Below are 14453 nucleotides of genomic sequence, written 5' to 3' on the forward strand. Positions count from 1 at the left end.
TATAAGTCTATCAGTGTTTTTTTGCTATTTCTATAAATAGTTTGACATTTATTCTACTGGTAAAAAATTTTCCTAAAATTTAAAGTTGAGAGTAAAAATATACATGTCAAAGCTCAATTATCATGTTAGACAATCAAGAGGTCTCTAGTTCGACGCCTCCACTAATGAAAAATTCTATATAGATCTACAATTATACGTGACCTTTACTTATGCATACAATAATTCCCTTAAAAAATGGTAGCACACCTAGAATTATGATCGAGGATCATTGATTTTGACAAGAGAAAACAATGATAGGTCCAATTTATTCAATTTAAATGTAATAAATCAAAGATATGTTGAGCTATCTCATCACCATTTATTTATGAGATTTGATGGTGAAGACTTAGTCTTCATTATTGTGCTAGAAAGATATGGATATTGATATAACTATATGCATTGCCTTGATATATGTTGCAATAAGATCGATTTGGTTACAACATACAAGCCGTCACTCACTAACTTTGTTGATCATTAATGCAAGTGTAATATTATATTGTGACTACTATAATTAGAAAAGGTCTTTGCCTTTTTGGGCGTCCAAGTAAGCCACCTCTTTTTACTTGAATGTCATGTTGACAAACTTTTTGTTAGAAGCAAACATATGTTCGGAAAAATGGTATATAAGAACTCAAAATTTTTGGAGACTTACAACGTAGTGGAGACATGCTTCTGATAAGCATTGTCTTAAAGATAATTATTCGTTTTATACAGACTGCAAACATACTACAGTAATCGTCTCAGTAGAATACAACGACTAACTTCGGTATAACTACAACCTCAAACTATTCAGATCTAACAGAACTCTTAGATACTTACTCTTAATTCAACTCAAGAACAAAAGAAAGAAAGAATTGAGAGAACTCTTCAAGTTGGAATGAGATGCTACAAATGAAGAACCAAGTTGCTATTTATAGGCTAGCAACTTAGAAACTCTCTAAAATATAAAATAAAATCAAATAAATACAAAAATTGAAACATTTATCAAATTTAACTCAATTGAGTTATACTTGACAAAAATCAACCATAACTCATTCAAAATGAAGAAACTACAAATTTAACTTTCATACATGTAAAGTTGTACATGAAACATCATTTTAATTTTAAATTTTAATCGACCAATTTGAAAGTTTCAGACAATAAATTTAATCTACACAATTAAATCTATTGTTTAAGTTTGAAATATTCACCGAATTTCTTTTACTATAAATATCCAACATTAATCAGAAATAAAAAGATCTAAGATATAATTAGATGTAAAAATATATTTTTGTCCGTACAAACTTTTTTTTTTGTTAGATTTAGTTTCTTTTAATTAGTTTGATTTCCTCTTCGAAATCATACTTCCAATTAGATAGATCGATATTTAGTATAATAAGTATATTGATTATTATATTTGACCAATAAATAATTACATACAATGAATTATGAAATTTGAGTTGCCTTTGCATTTTCTCCTCAAAGAAATATTTCTAAACCTAATTTAACCTACAAATTTAGGTGGCAAAAAACGAGGTAGTTCAACTCACATATGGATGTATTACCCAACTATGAAGTTTGTAGTTTAGTTTTCTTAATTTCATTGTACTAAAAAGACCTCGAAATTTTAACCAACTTTTGAACTAGATAAAATTGATATCGGATTTGGGTGAGCTTTGTAGTCCACTTTGGATTAAATTACTTCTTATTTTTCAAATTTTCATCAATGGCCCACGACGGTTTTAGATTCAATCAAATTTATCAAGTTTTTGAATTTTGAGAATTTTGATTTATTCGAGTTTTTTTTTCTTCTTCTGATTAATGAGGTTCTCTTTCTTGCTCCTTCTATAAATGTTTCTAGTTTTTATAAAATTTCTAGCGATGAGAACAAAACTGTCCACAATCTACTAGTTTTGGTTTCTTAATTTTTTGGTTAAGGAACCTCTCTTTCTTGCTCCTTCCGTAAATATTTCTAGTTTTTCTAAAATCTCACTTCCGCACAAACAATCAAAGATTTTGTGTTATATTTGTTGTTGGTTAAATTATAAATTTAGTCCATGAACTTTCAAAACTACATATTTATTTCTTGAACTTTCAAATTCTATAAATTCATGAATCTACTCGTCAAAAAAATTGAAAGTTTAAAGATCCATTAGATTTCAAACTTAAAATTTAAGCATATATTAAATATTGTAAAAGTTTAGAAATCAAATAGACACTAACTTTATATTCAAAAACTAAAAGCTAAGGCCCCGTTTGATAACCATTTTGTTTTTAGTTTTTGTTTTTAAAAATTAAGCATATGGACACTACTTCTACCTTCATGTTTCTTTCTTTGTTATCTACTTTTCATTAATGATTTAAAAAACTAAATCAAATTTTGAGAATTAAAAAAAGTAGTTTTCAAAAAGTTATATTTGGAATTTGGAATTTGGCTAAAAATTCCACCATTATACTTTAGAAAGATGCAAATCATTATAAAAAATATGGATGAAATAGATTTAATTTTCAAGAACAAAAATAAACAACGAAATGATTATTAAACCAGACCTAAACTTTAATTTAACCTAATATTATTTCTATGATGAGCTTAGAATTGGTAAAAGTGGTCTGGTTGGGCACATTGGTGAATGATGATGGATCCATAATGGTAGCCAGCCTCCTCTTTTTACCTCCAACTAATTTTTGGTCAAATGCTATTAATTATCCATCATCTTAATTGTTGCAATTTATTTTGTGACCAACTTCAATCTTGAGAGAGATTGAAGTGATGGGTTTTGTTCATATAGACATGATTATGATGACTCCAAAAAAAAAAAAAAAAATACAATATTATTATTTTTCTATACTTTAAATAAATCCTAAACTTACTTCCATTGCTAACTTATGTTGATTTTTTATATAAAAGATTATTATCTATTAACATTTTCATTATAAATTTTGAAAATATATTTATATATTTTATTTTCTTGCAAAAAAAACATATTTATTATTATTTAGCAATGATGAACTAAATTTAAAATTTATTGAAAATACAAGGACTAATTTTGGACAATTGTAAGTATACGTACTAAATTTGAACAAACTTCAATGTATTGGGACCAAAATGATATTTTTCCTAAAAATATTTGAACAATCAAAACTAAAAAATAAGATTATTATTAATAATTTGATTAGTATTCGAAATATCGTAACATAATTCAATTTTTAGTTTATAAAAGAAATTCATGTTGGTATTTCTTTTAGCTCAACTAGGTTAGGGAATTCAAATATCTAATATCTTGAATTATTTTTTTTATTTTTTTAAAACGTCTCTCTTGAATCTCTTGAATAAAGAATACACGCCTAAATCAATTAAAGTATACTTGAATTGACATGTAAACTATATATGAACATCTTAACTATAAAATATTTCATTAAGATAAAAGATCAAGTTCTATCCATTTGGAACATTTTTTATTTTCAATTTTTTTTCCAAGAAAGACACTAAATTCTCAAATGCATACCTTTTATCAATGTTAAAATAATAAACAAAATTTAACGTGTTGAAAATTTCAAAACTAATTTGGAAGGTTGAAGAACACATCAAAGATTTCTGTATGAATGTTTTAAAATATAAAATATTTATTTAATATATATGACATAAATATATATTTAAAATATAAATATATATGAGTTTTGAAAAACATGGTCAATAGAAAGGATTTTTTTAATTTATTTTTTTTTTGTTTTTTGGAAAAATATTCCTATAGAATCTCCATTTACGCGGAAAATGAGGGAGGAAATAAAGAGATTTTTCCTGTTCATTAAACAGAGACGGAGTTAGAGAAAGCATGTCCCTATATCCTATTTCCCTGTCCACGCTCCAATTTCCTAACTAGTGTGTATATATAAAAAGAAATCATAAATTAAAACTTTTATGAAATAATATTTTATTTTATTAGAAAGTTCAAGAATTTTCTTATGCAAATTTCTTATTGGAAATTGATAACGTAAATTATGGTTTATATTTATGAGTCGTAATTTACTTAATTAGTATTCGCCTTTTCCGAATTTTCCTATATTTTTCTTGGTTGGTTTCTTGGTGTCTATTTATTCACTTTTGTAAAGATATGTTGATTATGCTCATTATCCAATAAGATACACAAAAACATGGTATCGGAGTCCTATGATTTTTCTTTTGTTCAACTACACTGCCACCTCTATCTAATCTCTGTCTCCGCTTACAACAGTCATCGGTGGAGACATACCAAATCCATGCAGACGTTTCAGTGCCCTGTTCATTTGGGGTGAGTATGGACACCTGAAAAACCGAGCCAAATGACCATAACCAGCCAAAACAAAGGCTAGAGGTCGGTTATTTTCCCTAATCTGGTCGAGGTCAATTTTTTCAAAACACAGAAAAAAATCGACCAACACCAACCGATGATTACATTGAACCCGACCATTGTCGGCCGATGCTTTTTATATTATTTTCATTAAATATATATAATAATATTAATATAAATAAATATAATATTTTAAATAATAATAGAATATAGGAAGTCAAAACCCTCTTTTTCTTCTTTTGCTTTTTGCATGCCCACTGCCCTCACCTCACCAGCCATTTCATTTGCCTCCTACTCCACGTCACGTCCAAAATCAAAATCCCACCTTCTTTGTTCTTCCTCGGTTCCTCTCTTTCTTCCTCTTCCTTCCTCAGCAAGTCATGGATGGCCTCAAGTCCCACACGACCACTAGTCGCCACACTCAATGTAAACTTTGAACCCTATTTTTCCAACTTAAGTAAGTTAATTAACATGTTAATCAAGACTAAGAATAAGTTATTAATATGTTTATCGGGAAAAACTTGAAGAAGAAGAGAAGGAAAATGTTCTAAGTGTTGAACAAAATGGCTCTCGGGTAGCAAGACAAATGAGGTTTTTATAAGGAAAATTCTGGCTAAGTGTGGAAGTCCAAAGTAGCCATGCGTTGAAAGTTGTTGAGGTATGCTGCAACCATGCTTCTAAGAGGTTAGTTGAGTGCTTGATGAGTATGTTGCATGGAGAAAAATAACTAAGTGTAGGTCGCATGAGGTGCCTTGCGTTGAGCAAGGCATGCATTGGTCAAAAGCCCATGAGAGGTTAGATGGGCGAGGATGCGCACGCGAGAGCTCGAAGGCCTTAGGCATTGGAGGGTTGCACGTATGCATTGATGAGTGTGGGTGTAGGATGCGCCAAGTAAAGTGTTGCCTAGTCGAGTTGTGCTGAGGATGGGTATGTGTGCGTTGGCCTAATGCGCGACGTGGGCAGGTGAGCCTATGCGATGGTATTTAGGTAAGGTGACGAGCGATGGCTGATGGAGTTATGCGATGAAGTTTGAGCCATGCGTTGGTAAGTTATGCATTGTTCAAGTAAAGGCCACAACAAAGGAGATCAGGCGTTAGCATTAGACCAAACGATGGGCTAGTTTCATTAAGGCCATGCATAGGCAAAGGGTCATGCATTGATTGTGCCAAGCAAAGGTGAAGTCATGCATTGATTAAACGATAGTTAGCAGCTTAATCACCTGTTATAATAGACCAGCTGTCAAAATTTAAGGAATTAATCCCACATAGTGGCTAATTTGGTAGCCTAAAAATGTTTGTAGTATAAAAGGGAAGCTTCAATTCAAAAGCTCAGTTTTAACATTTCACTCGTGCAAATAAGGTGATTCTAAAGCCATTGAAAACTTGATGAGTGTAGTTTAAGCTCTAGGGCCGTTGGAAGAAAACTCTAAGGAATTCAGGTTAAAATCTAAAGAATATTGCAAAAAGGTCAAGCTCTCGGATGAATTGGGGCAAGTGATGAAGATTTGAAGTTTTTGGATAAACCACAAGGAAATAAGAGCTCAAATTTTAAGGTAATTAAGATGTTTTTAAACAAGTTTGTAGAAGAAAAATTTCTAAGATAAAGTCTGGAAAATAAGTTATTCGAGCTCAAAGTTGAAACTGGGTTTTGGTTGAACAAGCAGGCTGCTCAACCCAGGTCGGAGCAAGCGAGTGCGAGAGGTTGGTTGGGCGCAAGGCTTGCGCTGACACCGTGCACGAAGGAATGCGTTGTGTTGTGCGATGTATGCTGAAGCCATGAGCGCAAAAGGGCGCAAGAGGCACTAGGTTGTGCGAGCAGAAGCGGTGAGCGCAAAGGGTTGGTCGTGTGTTGGCACATTGGACGAGCGCATGGGACATGCAATGGGCGCATGGGCTATGATGTTGGCTGCATGACTAAGGCTTAACTAATCCAATTTTTCCTAAGTGTTGGACGCATAGGAAGGTATGCGTTGGAAGGGAAATTGATGTTGAGTTCATTTAGGTGAGTTAACATCAAATAGGAAGGACTAATCAACCCTAGGAGGAATGCCTATGGTTGTGAGTGACAAAGTTGATGTTTCCAAATGTTTTAGTAACACATGCTTTGCTTAAATGTTTAGACTCATGCTTGTTTATATGAGTGTTTAAAATTTTTTCCAAGCAAACTATGTTTCATGAAGCCATTAACGCATGCTATTTTTAAAGAAGTTTATGAGCATGACTTAAGTGTTTCATTACTTACTATTTCAAGGGGCATGCGTTAGAAGTGATGCTTATTAGCAAAAAAGTTAAAGCATATGATTTATGATGTTATGCTTTCAAAGTATGATTTATTTCAAAGTATGAGTTTTATGATGAATGTTAGAACCCGATATTGAAGAACAATGTGAAGGTATCTGGGTAGTAGTACCTAAGATAAGACGATGCTTATTTATAACCACGTGCACATAGGTAGAATTGACGTTTAGGGATTGAGCAAAAGGGGTTCTCTCTCAACTAAGGATTTCTAACATTGAAGGATTGAGAAAAATGGTTCTCTCTCAATTAGAGATTATGTTAAGCTATGTTTTTAAACTATGCTATGATGAAAAGTTTTAATTATGAGTTTGCTTGACAGTTTTCAGTTTTAAAGCATGTTGTTTATGATTTATTGGTCACTCACTGGGCTAGTAGCTCACTCGTTTCAATGTTTTCCTTCTCCCAGGTAATGGTCATCCCCCTAGAGGATAACTACACTGCTGCTCTACCACTTAAAGACTCAGTTGAAAGAGGAAGTCTAGGTGTTTATTCTATATTTATTTGTACACATGTGTTTGCATATTAGGGACTACTAATGAGTGTAGGGCCCACCGAACCTTGTGTCTGTATATATATGTTATGAGTTTGCTACTATGGAGCACTGAGGTTGTTATAAATTTTTTAAGTTTTGCTAGCTTTTGAATGTTAAAATGTTATTCTAGGGTTTCCTAAGTAGGTTAACAGGTTAGCTAGGCGGTAAGTGCCACAAAAGGATTGGTAATTGTTGTTGTCACATACTCTTCTAGGTTAAGAGATTAATCTGGAAAAAGGTGTGTGGCTCACGCCTCAAGCCTCTTTTCCTTCCTCTTCCTCATAGTCATCAGCTCATCTCGATTCCCACCTTTTTGTAAGTTTTACGTTTTTACTCTTTTATTATTTTTTTAACTTTTCCATCTTTCGAGTTTCAAGCTTCGACTTTCCTATGCTCTTCATATTTTTCAGTTTTTCTTTGAAGTTTTGGTTTATCATTCTTTTCATTTTCAAAAGTTCCAAACTATTAAGTTTCACGATTCAATTTTTATAAAGTTTTTCATATATTATTCAATTTTGCTTTGAAGTTTTGGTTAACTCTTCTGTGCATTTTCAAAAGTTCCAACCTTTTTAAGTTTAAAGATTCGATTTTTAAGTTTTTAATATATTTTTAAGTTTTGGTTTACTTTGAAATTTTGTTTTATATCCTTATTTGCATTTTCAAAAGTTTCAAACTTTGTAAGTTTAAAGATTTAGTTTTTTAAAAAAAGTTTTTCATATATTTTTTTAGTTTTGATTTTCTTTGAAATAAAAGTATATATTATGATTTATTTCTAGGAGAAATATGGAAGAGGAAAAGGAAAAAGCTATCAATACAATGGAGAAGATAGATGAGGTCACTGGACAACCGTCAAGAACATCCTCAAGAATCTTTGAAGGACGAGGGACTACATGCTTGTGTATGGTTCTAAGGATTTGATCCTTACAGGATACACTGACTCTGATTTTTAGACTGATAGGGATTCTAGGAAATTCACTTCAGGATCAGTGTTCACTCTTAATGGAGGGGCTATATTATGGCGAAGCACCAAGCAGGGGTGCATCGCGGACTCCACCATGGAGGTCGAGTATGTAGCGGCTTGTGAAGCTGCTAAGAAGGCCATTTGGCTCTGGAAATTCCTGACTGATCTGGAAGTTGTTCCAGATATGTCTAGACTTATCACCCTTTATTGTGATAATAGTGGTGATGTGGCGAATTCCCATGAGCCTCGGAGTCATTAACGCGACAAGTAAATTTAGTGGAAATACCATTTCATTCGAGAGATTGTGCTTCTAGGGACGTGATTAACACAAAGATAGCTTCGGAGCACAACGTTGTTGATCCGTTTATGAAGACTCTCACGGCTACAGTGTTTGAGGGTCACCTGGAGAGTATGGGTCTATGGAACAGACCACAGGTGGACACTTGTATGAACAAATATTTTTGTGATTTATAATATATGATATTTTATTCACATTGTCTATGAAATATTTGATATTTTAGTTGCATTAACCACAAACCAATAAACTAAGATCCATGGTTATCATTGTAACTTAAACATGTATATGGAGACATACAAGTAGATCATGTTTTAAGTGATAACTTAAATGGTCTGTAGTATATGGATAAGGCTGGATACCTTATCCTGATGACACTATGAGTATGGCCCACTTTGTAGGTGTTACAAATGTTGCAAAGTGCTACAAATGATCTGATCCTGACCATTCATGTATTAGACATGCGAGCAGGGATATTCTATACAAAGGAGTTTGTATAAGACCGAACTACGAAATGTTTAGTCTCGTTCTATAACGCCGTTCAAAATTGAGACTTTCATTTCTCTAGGATGACCATAGGTAACATGACTTTAATCCTGAGTGAGTTGTGAACTCCTGCCTATGAGGGTGGTTCTTTGATTTGCATAGGTGAGAGTGGCTAGATCGCCAACTCGACAAGCCTACCATTTTAGGGATTCGTCTGATTGGGGAACTGGGAACTTAGCTACACAAGACAGTATTCACTCCTTCCCCGAAGCAGGGGTAAGTAGATAAATTGCTCCCTTAAGGGCCGATTCTGGGGCTCTAACAATGTGGCGTCACACCCTCTATTAGCCTGAGAGGGGTTCAATCATAGTGGGACTATGATCTATTGTTCATTATAGGGATCAACGGTACTTAATGAGTTAGATGTAACTACAGGGGCAAAACGGTAATTTGGTCTAGTTGTACTTACGAACGATTTTTGAAGGGTCATCGCTATTGATTGGTTATATCCAATGGATACATAAATATATCTATAGTGCGAAGAGTGCAGTTGTCGGTCTTTAGTGGAGTGCTCGACAGTTAACGAATGATGGATAATGTGATTAAAGAGTTTAGTCAGTTATTCACGTATCGTTGAAGCTTCAAGCTACAGGTCTATAAGGTCCCCTTATTAGCTTAAAGATTTAAGTTGAGAATTAGTTTTTGGGTTAATTTGAAATATTCAAATGAATAAGAGAGAATTTGATTATATATGATATAATTAAATGAATTCAAATATATATGATATAATTGATACAATGTATTTGATACATTATTTTTTAATTAAAGGAACTAATATTTGAATATTATTCAAATATATTTTCTATGAATAAGATTCATGGTTATTAAATTTAATATAAATATGATTTATATTAAATGCCACAAAATAAAGAAAAAGAACTATGGTTTATATATTGTATATGATACAATATTAAGACTATAGGTTATAACTATAATATGATAAGTTAGTTATCATATTTATGAAGGAACTCTTAAACAAGAGTACCTCTGAGTGGAAGCGGATTTTTCCAATTCATTGTGATAGAATTTCCATATATACATTCACACATATAGATATGCATTAACACTACTAAATTACTGGCATGCTTAAAGAAAAGAACATAGAGAACAAGACACTTACCAGTTGAAGACTCTCTTCTTGACAAAACTCGTTCTCACACGAATGGACTCCTTGCGCTCTCACTTGAACATCAAGCTATCGTTCAGCAATACCCCGGTCGTCTACCATGAACGAACACCACACGAACAGCAGGAAGATAGGGACGACACCACCACTCGGAGCCCTTAGCATTCTCGAAGTGAGAATCCAAAAGGGGGGCTTTGTTCGGATTTGGTAGAGGTGAGGAGGAAAAGAAATTGTGTACAATGATCAAGCAAGTGGAAGAAGTCAACGACTATCAGATAGTCAAGATGCTTGATCGTTTAGGTGAGCTACACGATCGTGTAAGAAAAGCTAAGGGATCGTCTATATGATCGTTTAGAAAAGCTCGGGTGCTAAGCGGTCGTTTAGAAAAATGTAAGTGATCGTTTAGAGAAGCGCACGCACAGGTGAGCAATCGTTTAACAAACATGAGCTTATTGTATATGCTCTCAATTACTAAGCGATGGAATGCAAAACTCACTGTGAACAATTATGTGTGTCTTTTCGATCTCTTTGCAAAATGAAAACAATTTTCATTTTATTCTTCAGTTATGAAAACCAAATTGAACTTCCATTAACGCATGGTTACAGAGAAAAATTCGGGCAATTATCTCATAATAGTCCAATTAATAAAATAATAAATATAATCACATAATATTCATAACCTACAGTTTGATATCATATATATCAACTATAGTGTTTTCTTCTCTACTTGATATAAATCATATTTATATCCAATTTTCTCCAAATTAATATATCTCATACATTTAGTCAATCATATCATATATAATTAACCAGTTCAATTATATCATATATAATCAAACTCCCTCTTATCAATCTTGAACATTTTAAACTGACCCAAAAACTGATTCCCAACTTAAATCTAAGCTACCAAGGGGACCTTATGGACCTATGGCTCAAAGCTCCAACGGTACATGAATAGCTAACTAAACTTTTTAGCCACGATATCCACCATCCGTTAACTGCTAGGCATTCCGCTAAAGACCGACAGCTGAACTCTCCTTACCACATATATATTCTATGTCCATCAGATATAACCAATCATGAGTACAATAACCCTTCACAGATACTCGTAAGTACAGTTGGGTCAATTTACCGTTTTACCCCTATAGTTACATATTACTCCTTAAGTACCATTGATCCTTCTAATGAACAATACAACATAGTCCTACTATGTGTGAACACCTCTCGGGCCATGAGAAGGTGTGTGGTGCCACATCGTTCAAGCCCTGGGATTAGCCCTTAAGGGAGCAATCTATCTACTTACCCCTGCTTTGAGGAATGAGTGAATTCCATCTTGTGTAGCTGAGTTCCCAACTCCCAAATCAGACGAATTCCCAAAGTGGTAGGTTTGAGTCGGCGATCTGGCCACTCACACCCATGCAAATCAAAGGACCGCCCTCAATGGCTGGAGTTCCCAACTCACTTAGGATTGAGGTCATGTTACCTATGGTCATCCTAGTGAAGTGAAGTCTCTGTCATGAACGACATTATATAATGAGACATTAACACTTCGTGGTAAGGTCTTATACAAACTCTTTGTATAGGACACCCCTGCTCGCACGTCCCCACATGAATGATCAGGATAGACCATCTGTAGCAAGTCACAACACTTGTAACTATTCCACAAAGCGGGCCGCATCCGTAGCGTTACCAGGATAAAGTTTCCCTCTATATCTATATACTACAGACCATTTTGGTTATCACTTAAGACATGATCCACTTGTATGTCACTACATACTTACTTAAGTTACACAATGACAACCAGGGATTTTAGTTTATTGGTTTGTGGTAAAGCAAATAAAAGATCCAATGTACAAAGTCAAGAAGTGAAGTAAATATCATATATTCTACATCACAAGCGTTCGTACAAAATGTGTTTACAAACTACAGGACACGAGACTTTAGGGCATCATCTCCAACAATTTATTTATATTTATTAATTATTTGATAATTAAATTTTTTTTCTCAATAACGGCTTTATGGAAAATTGTATAAATAAAATTGTTTTAATTATTCCAAAGGTGTGTTAACAAGAGAGCCTTACGATATTAGTTATCGAGTAAGAAAATCTTACTATACGATCACTTAAGAGCCTAGACGATCGAGTAGTTTGTTTATGCAATAGACTTCCTCATCTACACGATAGTGATATTCATTTACTCTATCATTTTCCTTCTCCACACTAAACCTTCCCTCAAACTAGAATAAGTTAGAGCCCACCACTCCTGGATTCTCGCACCGAGAATACCAAGGTAACCTAGTGGTAGTGTTCGATTACTGCTTCTTATTGTTCGAGGGTGTTCGAGTTGTTTGCTGTGTTCATGAACAAAATTTGATCGAGGGATTTTCTTGAAGAAGGGTTATTCAAAGGTACAATTTCTTATCCATCGTTTTTATTTTTAAAAGCATGTTGTAATTTAAGTTTTGTGAATAATTTGTTCTATATGACTGTAAATGCATGCATTCATTCACAATGGGGTTTGGACGATCCGCTTCCGCTCAAAGGTCCTCTATAATTAGAGTTCCTTCAGTATTTACATGAACAATATGGTTCATATTGTTTGTAACACTCACATCTCATATAAAAATTACAAAGTGGGTCGTATCCGTAGTGTTACTAGGATAAAACACCCAACCTTCATCTATTTATTGCAGACCTTTTAGGTTATTACTTAAACATGAACCACCTATATGTCAACCACATACTGTTCAAGTGACATCATATAACCTTGGATATTAGTTTATTCGATTGAATTAATGTTGTCTAAATGTCAAAGAAAATACCTCTGATTTTATTAAATAAATAGTTTGTGTTAACAAAACTACAAACCACGAGATACACTAGATTTAGGACATCAATCCCAATAGCAATCACCCATTCGGAGGGCTGTTTCACGGGGATCGAAACACCGTGAACTTCATAAATGAATAAGGTCTTCTAAGTCTGTTATTAGCAATTGTCTTCCAATTTGGGAGCTTGTTTGGTACTGATCTCTGGGATCTAAAACTAGAGGGTTACACTTACAAAATTTATTAAGTGCTAGTAAGTTCTTGACCGAAAATAGTAACTAAATGACTGTAGGAATAAAAAGCTATTCTGGAGTTAGTGTTTAGTTAAGAATGTCTTACTTCAGTGAATGAGTATTTGACTACCCCTCGGTAGTATCTATTCTAACTCACCGTTGTAAATAAATAATGAAATTTGGGTACATTATTCATTTTTCTAAAATTTGATTGGATCTAAAAGAAATTTACTGATGGAATTAGTTTATAGATCAACATGTAGAACTCTTCTACACAAATATTTGCTTCAAGTTTGTTTAACAGTTTTAAATTTTCAACATGAAAATCAAATTCAAATGCAATACTTGCAAATGATGATTAAAAGTTTGTTTTAACATAGGAATTTTCTCTTAACTTCCAGCTCATATGCAAACAAAAAAGTTTGGATTGCTTATGACAGATGGATTAAGGCCAATGATAAGGCCACAAGCATATTTGGTATATTAGCTAAGAAGTACGATAGCATGGATTCGATGCAGATATTGTTTGGACAATCTGTTAAGCACGATACTCTCAATAATCTTTATAACTTTGACATACATGATAGATCCTCTGTTAACGAACATGTTTTAGATATGCTGGAAGTAATAAATAGGAATGTCATATATGAGGAAGCTGAGAAAGCACAACAAAGTAAATATGATTTACTCGTTGTTGAGACGTGTTTAGTTGAAAATGATAAATTAACCTGGATATTAGATTCAAGGGTTGCTAATTATATTTGCGCTTTTGCTCAGGAAACAAGTTCCTGGAGATAGCTTACAAAAAGGTGATACAACGTTTAAGATGGGGATCGGTGATGTTGTCTCAACTAAAGAAGTGGGAGATATGAAGTTGTTTGTTAAAGATAGATTCATTTTTCTTGCAAATATATTTTATGTTCCTGCTATGAGTGGAATTAAATATCTATCTCATGTTTGCTAGAACAAAAGTGTAAAGTTTATTTTGAAGTTAATGAAGTGTTCATTATTTCAAACAAAATTAAAATATGTTCTGTAAAACTAGAATACAACTTATATGTGTTAAAACTAATTGATTGGTTTAGAATTGACAAAAGTTATTTTGAATATAATGATGTTTCAAATAGATGAAACTCAAAATAAGAGGCGTAAAATTTCTCCAAATGCCTATCTTTGGCACTTAAGACTTTGCCACATAAATTTCAATAGGATTGGGAGATTGGTTTAGAGTCGACTCCTAAATTAGTTAGAAGACAACTTTCTACCACCGTGTGAGTCTTGTCTTGAG

Source organism: Benincasa hispida, chromosome 2 (assembly GCF_009727055.1).
Source record: "Benincasa hispida cultivar B227 chromosome 2, ASM972705v1, whole genome shotgun sequence".
Lineage (NCBI taxonomy): Eukaryota > Viridiplantae > Streptophyta > Magnoliopsida > Cucurbitales > Cucurbitaceae > Benincasa > Benincasa hispida.